Raw genomic sequence first — 15,132 nt, 5'->3', positions numbered from 1 at the left:
CAGAGATTGCAGCTCTGGGAAGATAATTTGCATATTTCCACTGCTGCTCTGAGAACATCACCAGACCAGAGATTGGAGCTCCAGGACGGTAATTTACATATTCCCTTTGCTTCTTGAAGGACATTGCCAGATGAGAGATTGGAGCTCCAGGAAGATAATTTGCATCTTCCCGATGCATTCTTGGGAACATTAAAGACTCCCTGTGCATAGGACGATTGCTGGGATTAGCTTGGAGGACAATGCCAGACCAGGAATTGGAGCTTCAGGAAGATAATTTGCATATTCAAATGGTAGTCAGAGGACATTATCAGACCAGAGATAGCAGCTCCAGAAAGATAATTTGCATATTCCCTGTGCTATTCTAAGGACATTGCCAGGCCAGAGACTGGAGCTTTAGGAGGATAATTTACATATTTTCAATGCCTTCTGTGGAAGAATGAATAGTCACTGTTAAGTGAGAAGATAGCCGAGGTTAGCTGAATATAGCTGGTAGGAGGACATCGCCATATCAGAGATTTGGAGCTCCAGGAAGATACTTTGCATATTCCCAAAGCTTCTTGGAGGACATTCCCTGACCAGAGATTGGAGCACCATAAGGATAATTTGCATACTTCTGTTTCATTCTTGGGAAGAATAAAGATTTGCTGTAAACTAGAAGATTGTTGGGATTAATCTGGGTCTAGCTGCTTGGAGGACATTGCCCGACTAGAGATTGGAGCTCCAGTAATTAATTAACATATTCCTATTAATGCTCAGAGGATATCGCCAGATGAGATTGTAGCTCCATGAAGATAATTTGCATGTTCCCAGTGCTGCTCAGAGGACATCACCAGACCAGTGATTGGAGCTCCAGGAGGATAATTTTCATATTCCCAGTGCATTTTTGGGAAGTGCAAAGATTGCTGGGTTTAGCCGAGGAAACCTGCTCACGCAACATCGCCATACCAGAGCTTCAGGAAGATAATTTGCATATTCATGGTTGCATTGTTTGGAAGAGTTGCTGTGAGCAAAAACTGTAGGGCAAGTATCAGAAAAGCTAAAGCTGATAATAAATTGAGACTTGCAACAGAGGCCAAAAGCAATAAAAAAGGATTTGGGAGGTATGTCAAAAGCAAAAGAAAAGTCACGGTTGCAATAGGATGTTTACAAGATGAAAATGGTGAATTGGTTAAAAAGGATGTTGAGGGCCGAACTTTTAAATTCCTTTTTTTGTGTCTGTTTTCTCTCAAAAAGTAGATGTAACATAAACTGATCTCTGTGCTATTGCAGGAATAAAAGAATGTCGGCTATCTATAAGCAGAGAAATGGTCAGGGAACACTTAGCTAACTTAAATGAATTCAAGCCTCCAGGTCCGGATTAATTACATCCTAGGATACTGAAGGAATGTGAGGGTTAGGAAAAAACACTGATAAGTTGGTGCAACCTTTTAGATATGTATGGACTTGTTTGTGTTTTTAAAGGAATATCTCTTTTTTTGATAAAAGAAACAGCATAATTTTTTCATCAAATAAAGAGATATTCCTTTAAAAACACAAACAAGTGCATATGTATATAAAATGGCACGCCAACTTATCAGTGGTTTTCCCTGACCCTCAAATTGTATCACTGGCCAACCCTAACAGGTTGCACAGGGACTGCTTTGCACACAACTCTATGCACACAACTGCTTTCCACCAAAAAAAAAAGGAGGAACCACTTCTAGAAAACTATATTGGACTATTCTTTGCACTGGAGCCTTGTCAAAGTAACTCCACCTCCTCCTTTTCTTTTCACCATTATCATTCACTGGATACTGAAGGATGTAGCAGAGGTAATTGCTGAACCACTCACCATTATTTTTGAAAATTACTGGAGAACAAGAGAAGTCCCAGAAGATTGGAAAAGGGAAATGTTGTCCCTATTTTCAAAAATGGTAAAAAGGTGTACTCAGGAAACTACAGGCCTGTGAGTCTGACATCTATACTGGGAAAGATCTTTGAACAAATGATTAAACAGCATATATGCTAGTACTTTAATGAGAATGGAGTAATTAACCAGAACCAGCATAGGTTTGTAACAAACAAGTCATGCCAGCCTAATCTAATTTCCTTCTATGATAGAATCACCAACTGTTGATTATGGAAATGTGGTAGATACAGTATATCTTGACTTTAGTGAAGCATTTGACAAAGTATCTCATACCACCCTTATTTAAAATAATTACCAAATATAGGATTGACAAGGTAACTGTTAAGTGGATTCACAACTGGCTGGGTGCTCGTACTCAATGAGTAGTCATAAGTGGTGGCACATCCAATTGGAAGAATGTCTTAAGTGGGATACCACAAGGCACAGTCCTAGGTCCAGTGCTGTTCAACATTTTTATAAAGGACCTGGAGAAGGGAATTGAGAGGAAACTGATCAAATTTGCAGATGATACAAATCTAGGAGGGATAACTACCAATACAGAAAAGAGAGAGGATTCGTAAAGATTTAGACAAGCTTGAACAGTGGGCAGTGACTAACAGAATGGTATTTAACCAGGACAAATGTAAGGTCCTACATCTGGGCAAGAAAAATGAATAAAGCACATACAGAATGGGAGGAATTAATCTAAGCAGCACATGTGAAAAAGACTTTGGTATACTAATAGAGCACAGACTGAACATGAGTCAACAGTGTGATGCAGCAGCAAAAAAGAAAAACACAATCCTGGGATATATTAGGAGAGGCATAGAGTTTAGATCATGTGAAGTAATTATTCTCTTATACTCTTCCTCAGCCAGACCTCCTCTGGAATACTGTGTCCAGTTCTGGGCACCCCAATTTAAAAAAGACATCAACAAACTGGAGCAAGCTCAGAGAAGAGTTACCAAGATGGAGAGGGGTCTGCAAATCATGTCCTATGAGGAACAGTTAAAGGATCTAGGAATGTTTAGCTTGCAAAAAAGAAGGCTGAGAGGAGAATTTAATAGCTATCTACAAATATCTGAAGGGCTGTAACACTGCAGAGGGATCAGCCATATTCTCATTTGCACAAGGAAAGACTAGAAGCAATGGGATGAAACTGAAAGGTAAGATGCACAGATTAGATATTAGAAAAAACTTTCTGACGGTGAGTGTGATCAATGAGTGGAACAGGTTACCACGGGAGGTGGTGAGTTCTCCTTCAATGGAAGTTTTCAAACAGAAGCTGGACAAATGTCTGTCTGGGATGATTTAGTGAATCCTTTACTGAGCAGGGGGTTGGACCTGATGACCCTCGAGGTCCCTTCCAACTCTACCATTCTGTGATTATATTAGTAATAGAATATCAACCTCAGTAGTAATAGTATTACAGCTGAGGAAAATATAGGGGACACTATTACTTCTGAGGCCACTGGGGGGGTCACTATTACTGCTGGTGCCGATATAGGGGACACTATTACTTCTGAGGCCACTTTGCACATGGCAACATACTTCAAGCTGACTTAAGGTATGTTTACACATTGCAGAAATACTGCGGAATGTTCACAGTGGAAATTTCCACGGCAAATTCCACATAATTTCTGAATCCCAAAAATAGTCAAAATCCACACCACTGGTGCGGATTTTGACTGGAAATCAGTCACGTAGCTGCAGCTGATTTCACCTCACCTCCTTCTAAGGCTTTCCGCAGTCAGGGCTCTCAGATTTCCGGATCCCAGCGGCCTCGTCAGGTGTGGCGCCACTGTTCAGATGAGTCCACTACAGGCCGCTGGGAACCTGAAGCCGGAGAGCACTGCCAACGCTGACAGCAGTAAACCTTTGGGGAGGTGAGTGGGAGCGCCGCATAGTTTGAAATCCGCTTCGGGTGCATTCTTAACTGTCTTTTTTTAAAATGGCCCTGTCCTTTTCGTAACGATGGCAGTAAAGTCATCATAAGCCCCTCCCCTGACCACACCTCTCTGTCCCGTTCTGACCCTGGGAAAATCTGGTCATCTTCTATTATGAGAAGGTAACATTTGCATCCTTAATAGGGCGATTTGGAGCATGCAAGTTTAAAACCTATTTGTCATATTTGGTAAAGATTTGAAATGTTAATGCTCGTGTATGCGGGGTCACAAGCCACTGCCAACTGCGTAGAGCTGTATTGTCTTGTATAGTCTTCAGCATGATAATACTCTGTGGACCATCTATGCGGACTGCTGACTGGTCAAAGTATGGAGGTATTATTGGTTATATTTATACTTTTATATTGGTAGGGCATGCCTGTCCCTAACTGTGTGATATAGATGTTCCTCTTTTATTGTCTTCCCTATGATGATGGCAGAGGCATTTTAGCACCTTCGTGGGCTCAGTGCAAAAGTTTCATAAGTGGGCCACCTCATGAACACTATTAATTGCCTAATAATATCTCATATTCAATTGAAGGTCTAAGGCCTTATGCATAAGGGCATGCACGGATTCCAGTGGTGAATCCCGCAGCAGAATAAGCCTGTGCCCGCAGACATGGACATAAAAGACAGGTTCTTACCTCTCCAGATCCAGCGCAGGTCTCCTCCATCACTGCTGGATCTTCTTTCTTCAACACTTCATACAACTTTTCGATCACTTTTTATTCCGTTTTTTTTAGAAATAATGTGACCGAAACAAACAATTCTAGCATTGTTTTTTTTTTTAATAGCACTCACCATGCAGGATAAATAAACTGCAATATTTTCATAGATTGGACTTTTACTAACACGGCAATACAAATTATGTTTTTTATTGCTCAGATCTTTGGTTGAGAAACTGGAAAAGACAGGTTTTTGAATTTGTAATCGTTTTTTATTTGTTGTTCCAGTAGGGGACATGAACTTACAATTGCTAGATCACTTCAGCAATATACTGTAATACTTCTGTATTGTAGTGTATTGTATCTTTCGGTCATTAAGCCCTGCCACAACTCACAGAGCCAGGGAGGAGGCCCTCAGGATGAGGGGCCAGTAGGCCTGAATCACATCATCTCCAGGAACAAACCCAAAAACAAAAATTTATCATTAAAAAATTGTTTATTGAGAATTACAAATATAATAAAAGCATTTTAAAAACAGAACATAAAGGAAATGCAGCATCAATACATAGGGAACTATACATACATAAAAGGCTTCCCTCACACAGACATTTTAGCACTGCCTTTTCAGCACTGCGCTAAACGCTGTACAACGCTCCAATTCATTTTAAAACTACAGCGATGCATGTTCTATCTTTTGCCGTTTTCAACCTTGCGTCACCTACTGAAAAGAATGTGCAGTGTTAGCAACGCTGCCGAAAACGTGGCACAACTTAGTACCACGCTTTGACAGCGCTAAACGGCAGCGCTAGCAGCAGTACACAAAAAAAAGTTAATACCTAACTGAAGCCCTCCGGGACGCTGCCGCAGTGCTTCATCACTCTGTGTAGACAGCCATCAGCTATCGGCAGTGATAGAACATGTTTTGCTAGTGATGGGATTAAAAAAAAAACCCGCCTACAGCAAAAGAGTCCTCTGATTGGTCTGTCTCTCTCCCTCTCTTTCTACATCCATCCCTCTTTGCATCCATTCATTCCTCTTTGCATCCACCCATCCCTCTTTGCTATGCCACCAAGTCTAAAAAAAAGTCCTTTTTTTCTGTCCTTCCGTCTGTTTTTCCATTCTTCCATCTTTCCATCCTTTTTTCCATCTTTCCGTCCATCCGCCCGTCCCTTTTCTGTCCTGTTTTCTGTCCTACTATCCTTTTTTCCTTCCTTTCATCTTCCCATCCTTTTTTCTGTCCGTCCGTTTTTTTTCCCGTACTTCCGTCCTTTTTTCTGTTCTTCCATCTTTTCATCCTTTTTTCCATCTTTCCTTCCTTCTTTCTGTTCTTTTTCCGTCCATCCTTCTGTCCTTTCAATGCAGATAATTCACAAGAAACGCCCCAAAACAGTTGATTGGAACTAGGTACTTGCAGCTAGAACAAGGAATACTAGATAGAACATACAGTATGTTGTCACAACTATCAACTGCACCACACTGCAGAAACCAGAAGTATTTAAAGAGAAGCTAACCAATCAGACACTTATCTCTTAAAAAGTATGAGCAGTGTAGTCAGCTGATCTATTACAGTGGGTCACAGCACCTGGCCCAACAAGAACTTAGCAGGAGATAACGTTGCCGCAGGATTTCTGCTGCTGATCATAATATCACCATAATTTCATAAGATATCTTTAGAAGTGTTAAAGCTCTATTTTTATTATAAAAGAAACTCTAAGGCCCCCTGTCTACGGATGTTAATTCCCCGGCGGTAAATCGCCGGTGAATCACGCCGTCTGAAGCTTTTCATAGCATTGCTATGGAAAGCGCTGGCCCCTGTCCACGAGCGGAGAATCATTGCGATTCTCTGCTCACCGAGGCAATTCGCAGCATGCTGCAAATTTCCGCGATTCTCCGCAGTCAGCCTCTCTGTGAGAAAGGCTGACCGGCGGAGATTCGTCTACGGGCTCCTGCTTCGCAACGCCCGTATACAGGGGGCCTTATTCCTATTTCTAAAACAAAAAGACAAAAAGATAGTATATGTCTGGATGTTGTTCTTGGACAGGATGGAAAAGTACAGGCTGTTATGTTTCTGTCCTATCAAAAACCAGTTTCCAGAAGTATACTTTTTTGTTTTTTTTATAATGGAAGTCAATGTCATCAGAATATAACGGTATAGGCATTCTGTTGCATCCTTTCTTTCAGTTTATTTTTTCTACCGTATGCATCAAAAAGCGTTTTGCTCAACCGTGGCAAAAATGTGATTTTCACCTTGCCTACAATGCATGTAGCAGCCACTTGGAGGAGCTGAGTCCATATGAATTTATACAGCTAGCGTTAAACTCAATGGAAGCTGTAAAAGTGAGTATTTAATAAGCTCCACTGGGTGGTTTCACACGGGTGATAATATTGTGTGATACAAGAGTGAGTAAAAACGCAAAATTATGAAACCAATGATTTTCAATGGTTTCCTTCACATCTGCAATGTTTTTACTCATGCGATGTTGGGATTAAAAAAAAGTTGTAGTGTGTCCTGTCTTTCTGTGTTTTGTGATTTTTTTTTTTTATTTTTTTTTATTGCCCATGTTACCCTATGGAGCCTCCTTTTTATCGCAATGCACAAACTTGAGATTTTCATGCGATGTGATTTTTTTTAACTATAGAAAGTCTTGTTGACTTTTATGCTAAAAAATTACAGTAAAATCGCACGAGAAAATTGAAAGCGGCAGCAATGTTTTTCCAAGAAAAAGCAGCACTGACACACAAAAATCGCAGGGACAAAGATGCGATATTGCGATCACCCGTGTGAAACTACCCTAAGGCTCATGTCCACAGACATTTTTTCACCACGTATTATGCGTGTGTTGCACAGCCATGTGTTTCGCTGTGAATGGAGTCCATGAAAGTCAATGGACTTTCATTGAGTGTTTTGTATGTGTTACGTGTGCTGCTGAGACATGTTGTACTACTGTGCTTCCTAGCAGCACAGACCTCACAGGGTAATTGATTGAGCTGGCTGGGTGTGGTACTTCCTGCTAGCCAATCTCCTGGGTCTGTGCACACATATAAACCCAGCTCCTGGTCAGTCTGAAGCTGGTCTTGTACTGTTTGGATGTACCGGTTACCTGTTCTGTTGCAGCTTGCTGTGTGATCTGTGCCTTGTGGTTCATGTCCGTTTGTACGTTTATTTTGTGTCAGTTTGGTCTGCTGAGTTTGTTTGCTATTTCTGCGCTAGGTTGGCCACCTGGGCCCTCTAGTTGATGTGTCTTGCTAGTGTAGGGACTGCAAGATACGAGGGGCCTTACTGGGGCTTGCAGCTTAAGTTCATTGGCCAATGTACGAACTAACACCTTGCATTTATATTCAGCTTATCATCTGCTATTAGTGTTTGCATTGTGGCTGCTGTATGCTGTGTATTCTGGCTCTGTGTGTCCTGTGGTTCAGTCCCTGTCATGTGGCATGTGAATGTGTCCTGTTCTGGTGTGTGGCTCCTAGGATCAGCTAGGGCCCAGATCCGAAGACCGCTGGGCTGCCCTGTGCTCACTTTGCCTACATAATCGTAACATAAGAGAGGACTAGGGTACGCACTCGGGTTTCTGGCAACTGACCCTGTTCTACCGGGAGGGTGGCATGGCCCTACCTGAGCGGGGACATTGGCCCAATAAGGGCAGCCCAGCGCTCTTCGGACCACTGGGCACAGACCCAGGAGATTGGCTAGCAGGAAGTACCACACCCAGCCAGCTCAATCAATTAACCCTGTGAGGTCTGTGCTGCTAGGAAGCACAGTAGTACAACATGTCTCAGCAGCACACGTAACAGTATGCATGGGAAATAGATTGCAGCATGCCCTATTTCTCTGCGTACCACGCAGATGTGAGCCCTATACTTTTGTGTAGGCAGTGTAGGCAGTGTATGCAACTCCGCTGTTAGCTTGTGCTTCTGCTACCTGTGGTTCTACAGGTTTCCATAAGCACAGCTTCATAGGTAAGGGTTAATTGAGCTGGCTCGGTGTGGCGTTTCTCCAGCCAATCCCATTTGGTCTGATACACTTAAATACCAGAATCTCTTGGTGGAAGATGCCGATCATTTTACTGTATTACTCTGTTGTAAACCTGCTCAGAGCTGGTATTATGCATGCTTGTCTGTAGTGCCTCTCTCACCTTCCCTGAGGATGGTCTGGACACCTGTTGTCCCTCCCCTCCTTGCATTTTGGGGTGCGTGCATCGAGTAGAATGAGGTATGGTGACCGCACAGGTGCATACACCAGCAAGTTTCTCCCTATCCCTTTTATAGATGCGGACTCCTGACATTGGATGTCTTATGTGTGTGTCAGATGGGTGATGCCTGATATGATTTGCTTGTGTCAGCTCAGTGGCTGACTCTCTATCCTCTTGGTGTGAGGACACTTGGACTAGCTATAGGCCTCCTTCCCATGGGAGGATTTGCATTGCAAAATCCGGAGCGGGATTCCGCAGAAAATCCAGCCCATAGCATGCTATTGCAAAGCAAGATTTCCTGCCCACGAGTGGAAATCGATTGCGATTTTCCACTCGTGGGGGAAAAATTGCAGCATGCTGCAATTTTGTGCGGGATACGCATGGCCGGCTTCCATTGAAACCAATGGATGCTGTTCGTCCCGCGACACTTTCCCAGTGAGCACTGCTGAAATATCACAGGATACGCATCAGTGCAGAACGCAGACGGCTACTGCGTATGCGTGACAGAGTGCTGTGCAGAAGCTGCTGGACAGGAACGCAGGGGTCACCGGCTGGGCTTGGGGTTGAATTCCGCTGCGGTAATCCCCCATGTGGTGTCCGACCTGCCTGTGGGAAGGAAGCGATAGTTTGCTATCTTAATGCATGTGAGTTCTGGGTGGAGTTCCTGTTCTATGTGGTTTGCATAACCTCATGTGTTGGTGTGAACGGCGACTTGTTCTGTATGTCTGTACAGGTGGCCAGACATGAGGTGTGACTGTCATGTTCTGTGTTCAGTGTGTGTGAACAGTGTCATGTCCTGTGTTTTGTATATATGTTCAGGTTTCTAATCAGGGATAGCCAGGTCCCAAATGTTGTGAGAGTTGTTGCGGTTTTACTAGGACACCATCTTGTGTTCGTGCTGAGGCGTGGGGCTTTCATGGATGTAACACCCGCTATTAAACATAGCAGGGAATTAAGGAAACATTTAAAAAAAGTCACACTGCGTGCACAAGTGTTACATGGGCATGCATTAGCCAGTATTTACAAACTTCGGTAACATAGTTGGGAGACCCGCAGCGTTCTACCGATACGGCCATGGGCAGGAGGCCTTAGTGGTACTTGCAGAATGCTAATCGGGACAGTTGCAACATACAAGTAAGCATTTGGGGGGAAATTAATGTAGCCTTTTCTAGTGTAAAAGAGTCGCAAAATTTGGCAAGACCCATTTGCAGAAAAATGTGCACGTTTTTGACAGGTCCGACATACTATTTCACTTTCCCACTGGTATAAATTATACCAGAAATCTATCAGATTTCTGTGTAGGCACACCAAGCAGCTAAGATACACTTAATATACGAAGAGATGTGCTCCTCTTCATATATTAGGCACATCATGCACAGAATATTAAGATGAGCATATGAAACACTGGTCTATCTAAATCTCCCTCAATATTCTTTGTGGGAAATTGTGTAATTTTAAAACTGCTTTTTTGTACAGCACACATATGAATGAAGACTTTCACCTCAAAAATAGATACCCCAGTATGTCCTGTGTTCAGAGACATATCCATTGTAACCCCAATCTGCTTACTGTACACATGGCTAGGCCTGCAATGGAGAGCACACCCTTTGGCTTTCAGGGCACAATTGAATAAATTCCAAGTCATCAAGGTTCCAACACGATAGAACGCCCCCCCACAAGTTGATCCATTTTGAAATCTAGACTCCTTAGCCCATTTATCTAGGCGTGTACTGAGCATTCTGACCCTACAGTTTTTTGCAAAAAATTATTATAAAACGTGAAAAATCTATCATTTATTTTTATAAATTTCACTTTCATGACCATTTCCTTTGTTTCAAGAAGTGAAAACTGGGGAGACACTCTCCAAATTTTATAGCACGAGTTCTTTTTTTTAGCAATGCCCCCATTGTAGCCCCAATCTACTTATAAGATACACAGCTAGGCCTATAATGGAGGGAACACCCATTGGATTTCAGGGCACAACTGGATAAATTCCAGGCCCAGTTGCTCACTTGTGCAGAAAAAAATTGACTCCCTAAAAAGAATCCCCTCCTCCTCCCTTTTCGTCCTCATTTCCAAAATCTTAGATAAAGTAATAACGTAAACTGTGTAGTATGTCTCAAAACAGGGGTAATTACAGCGGCCCGGTTGGGATGAGCACTTGGGGCAATAAAACCAGGTATCCCTCCTCCTCCCATGTTTGTTGCAAACCTGACACTTTTTTGGGGGCATTTCTTGACCTTAGCGGCAGGGATGGGGTGTAAAAAGTGGCGCTCTGTGAGGGTTCATAAGCTCGCTGAGGTGCGGTGGTCCCAAACAGAAGGCGCTCAACAAGCTGCTCCTGGAACTGCAGGAAGGCGAGCGTTCCCGGGGCTTCTTGTAAATTACATATTACATGTAGCGATCTGAATAATGCCGGGCTCATACGGGCTATTACGGCTCACAAGGCTGGATGTGGAATCAGCTTGCTGAGGTCCACAGCAGTTCCCAGCTGTGAGCCCGGCCGTGGCACTGTGTACGGCCGTGTAATGTACTGTGCATAACTGCCTAATCACACAGAAGGTCAAGCACAGTACACCTTATGTTTGTTTATAATTCCGCCACTTTTCGATGACGATGTAGTTGCGAATAGGCTGCTGGTATATCCACGACCACAGAGCACAATGAGCTTTATGTCATGGATATCCGTTGTAAAATAGAACATGCTGTGTTCTGTTTTCTGCGAGTGGATTACGTAATTCTGACGCCCTAAATTGAGCGGAATTGTGTAATCCAATGCATTTAATTGATCTGTGTATTACCACAGATCAAACGCATGCGTAATCCGCAATTCCAATCCAGTCCTCTGAGATCGGCCTAAGGTAGATTGCTACCTTTTTATCACATGACGGGGGACTGCTCAACGAGGCCACTGGTGGCTCTCAGTGACATTTGGCAGCCAGGAGCAAGGAGATTTTAAATTTTCCCGTCCCTTCCTGACTCCTGTGCATGGGTCCATCATTTTTCCGGTGGGTGCAAGTGCTGAAATCGGAGAAGGTCCATGGAGGAGAATCACATTGGAGTTCTAATGCGGAGGCCTCAAGTAAAAAGTTTCATCTTTCCTCACTGATTGCATTGGTGAGAGGAGATTAAATTTCTGCTTTTTTTAACTTTTACATGATCGCCATTATCAATTAGATAACGGCGATCATGTGATCAAGGGCAACTCAGCGTGGCCCTAGATCACCACTACAGGCTGTTGGCTACCTTTAACAGCCAGCAGCGAGGAGATTTAAAATTTCCCTGCCCCTTCCCGGCTTCTGCTCTTGCGTCCGCCATTTTGCCGACAGGTGCATGCGCAGAGGTCAGGGAAAGGTCCACAGATAAAAATCCCGTTGAGGGACAAATCCAGGTGCCTTAAGTATGTAATTTTATCTCCCCTCATGGATACGATCCGTAATGGGAGATGAAACTTTCACTTTATTTAACTTTCGTTAACTTTTTAAAAAACGTTTATGCTATCGCCGTTATTAATTGCATAACAGCAATCCCGTGACTGGGGGGGGGCGCACACCGCGGCCCCAGTGATAGCTCCAGGCTGTTGACTACCTCTGGCAGCCAATAGCAGGGAGCTGTCACACACACAGACCCCGTGGCTTTACTCTACAGCGCCAGAGTGTTTTTACAACCCTGTAGACTAAAGGCCAGACACCCAGGATGCGTAAGCATATATGGATGGTCACTAAGAGGTTAATATACAATGTTAAAAACCAAAGTGGTAGCAACATCAAGGTACTCACTTGGTGGGGTAGATTCCAGGACCCCCCTTTACCCTTTGGTATACAGGGGTGCCAATTTCTAATTGCTTTTTCTTCAAAGCCAAGAAGTCTTCAGAGTCCAACTTTGTATTAATAATTTTAAAATACTTATTGTATATAACATTCCAGCACCGATCAAAAATTAAAGCCAAACCTTTATTGAAAAGTTAATTGGGCGCATGAATAAAAATTAACTGCTAATGTGTTTCAGCTCATTTGGAGCCTTACTCATACCATACCTTATTATAGCATGGGCCTGACTTGAAAAGTGCTGCGGAATATATTGGTGCTTAAGATTCTTCTTAACTATCTCAACCTCCTCTTAGATCAGTATTTCCAAACTTTTTCAGCCTTTGGACACCCCTGGGAAAAAAAAATTATTGCGGGGCACCCCTGCCAAAAACTGGGTGTGGCTAGGTATGCAGCTTATCACGATATATGATTTTACCTCCATTATTCCAGCGGCCCCTTTAATAATAGTGCCTCCTCTTAGTGGGCCTAGTAGTAGTGGCACCCCCTCTCTGTGGCCCCAGTTGTGATAGTGCCCCTCTCAGTGGTCCTGGTAGTTATAATGCCCCCCTTTTATGCCCTCATCAGGAATAATATTCCCCATTATTGCTCATTCATTAAAATTGCGCCACTGTATTAAAATGCTCCCTTTGTTGCCCCATCATTAACCCTAAATCACTGAACATATTTTCAAGTTAGTGTCACTACATATTGGTCTCACAGACTAACAAAATTAAACTTCAATATTTTATTTATCGTATTTATTAGTGAAAAAGTAACTTATATGAAAGGGCATTCATTTATCAAATTTACCTAAAAACTGTCATCAAACTAAATAAACGTATTTCTTGCAGTCACTGCAAACTGGAACAGTGTGTTCACCACAAATGGCCTTGCTACATGAGTGGCATAAGAGCTTGGTCATCCTGTGCTTCTGGTATGGACAAAATGTGCAAACTTTGCGTTTGTTTGGCTGTGCTTGAGAAGTACTTGCCACAACACATTCAATTTTCAAAATATCTTTGATACATGCTTTAGGCCTCCATGTCCACGGGGAAAATCGGGCCCGCTACGGATTCTACATGTAGCGGGTCCCTCCTGCCCCGCGGACATGAGCGCTGAAAATAAGAATAAATGAGAATAAACTCACCTCCCATCCGCTCCGTTTCTTCTCTGCGTCGCGGCCGGATCTTCTTTCTTCGGCCGGCGGATGAATTCGTCACGCCGGCGGCACGTCGCCGGCACGTCGTCGACGTGCCGCGCGCATGCGCCGGGCACATCCGCCGAGCCGAAGCAAGGGAGATGCGGCCGTAAGGAAGAGAAGACCTTCCCGGCCCGCTGCGGGTGAGTAAATGCTTTTAAATTCCTATTTTAGGTCTCCCGCGGATCCGGACGGCTTCCATAGGCTTCAATAGAAGCCCGCGGGAGCCGTCCCCGCGGCAGACCCGCATGAAAATGGAGCATGGTCCAGATTTTTTCATGCTCCATTTTTTTTAAAATCACTTTTATTGACGATCCGCGGGTATTTATCTACCCGCGGGTGGTCAATGCATCCCTATGGGGTGCGGATCCGCGCGCGGGAGAAGAGTTAAAATCCGCTGCGGATTTTAATTCTGATTTTCCCCGTGGACATGAGGCCTTAATATCCCTCCTCAAAGTCACAGTATCAAAACATTCTCGCAACCACGTCGGGGGTCTGTAGTCTGTGAGACTAATGTTTAGTGATTTAAGGTTAATAATACCTCCCTTGTTGACCTGTCATTAATAATGCTGCCCTTTGTTACCTCTATCTGAGCTAAACTCTCTTCCCCTCTCCACCCCTTGCCAGCTGCCGGCAAGGGGAGGGGGTGGAACAAGGCGGTAGTTTAGCAGAGCTAGTCATGCTAAACACTCTTCCCTTCTGCCTGCCAGTGGCTCCCATTGGCTATTCACGACCAAAAGATAGATCAAGTGGCTGCCTGAATCAGCACTGTATATGCAATTTTTTTCCAGATGGCCGGTTTTACGCGCCACAAAATCGTCCATCTGAATGAATGCATTGGAATCCAATGCGGTAAAATTGCCACGATAAAACATTTATGTGAATAAGGCCTTAACCCCTTAGTGACCGAGCCTGTTTGCGCCTTAATGACCAGGCCAAATTTTGGAAATCTGACATGTGTCACTTTAACCAAGAAGAGCTCCGTAAAGGCTTTGCATATCCAAGTGATTCTGACATTGTTTTTTCGCCACATGTTGTACTTCATTTAGGTGGTGAAAATAGTCCGATATAATTTGTGTATATTTATTAAAAGTGCCAATATTGGGAAAATTTTGAAAAAATTGTCATTTTTTCACTTTTTCAATTGTAATATATCAAATATGTGCAAACATACTGTACACATTTTTCTAAGATATATATTTCCATCTGTTTACTTTATTCTGAATGCACATTTGAAAAACGTTTGTGTTTTTTTAACCATTTAGGAGACGTACAAATGTAACATTACTTTTCCGCATTTTGATGAACACTTTGTTTTCCTACACCAAGCCAAGATTGCAAAGGCTCGTGAGTATCAGAATAATAGATACCCCCACAAATGACCCCATTTTAAAAACTACACCACTTAATGTATTGACTGAGGGGTGTCATGAGTA

Source organism: Eleutherodactylus coqui, chromosome 11 (genome assembly GCF_035609145.1).
Source record: "Eleutherodactylus coqui strain aEleCoq1 chromosome 11, aEleCoq1.hap1, whole genome shotgun sequence".
Taxonomy (NCBI): domain Eukaryota; kingdom Metazoa; phylum Chordata; class Amphibia; order Anura; family Eleutherodactylidae; genus Eleutherodactylus; species Eleutherodactylus coqui.
Note: the sequence above shows the minus strand (reverse complement) of the source record.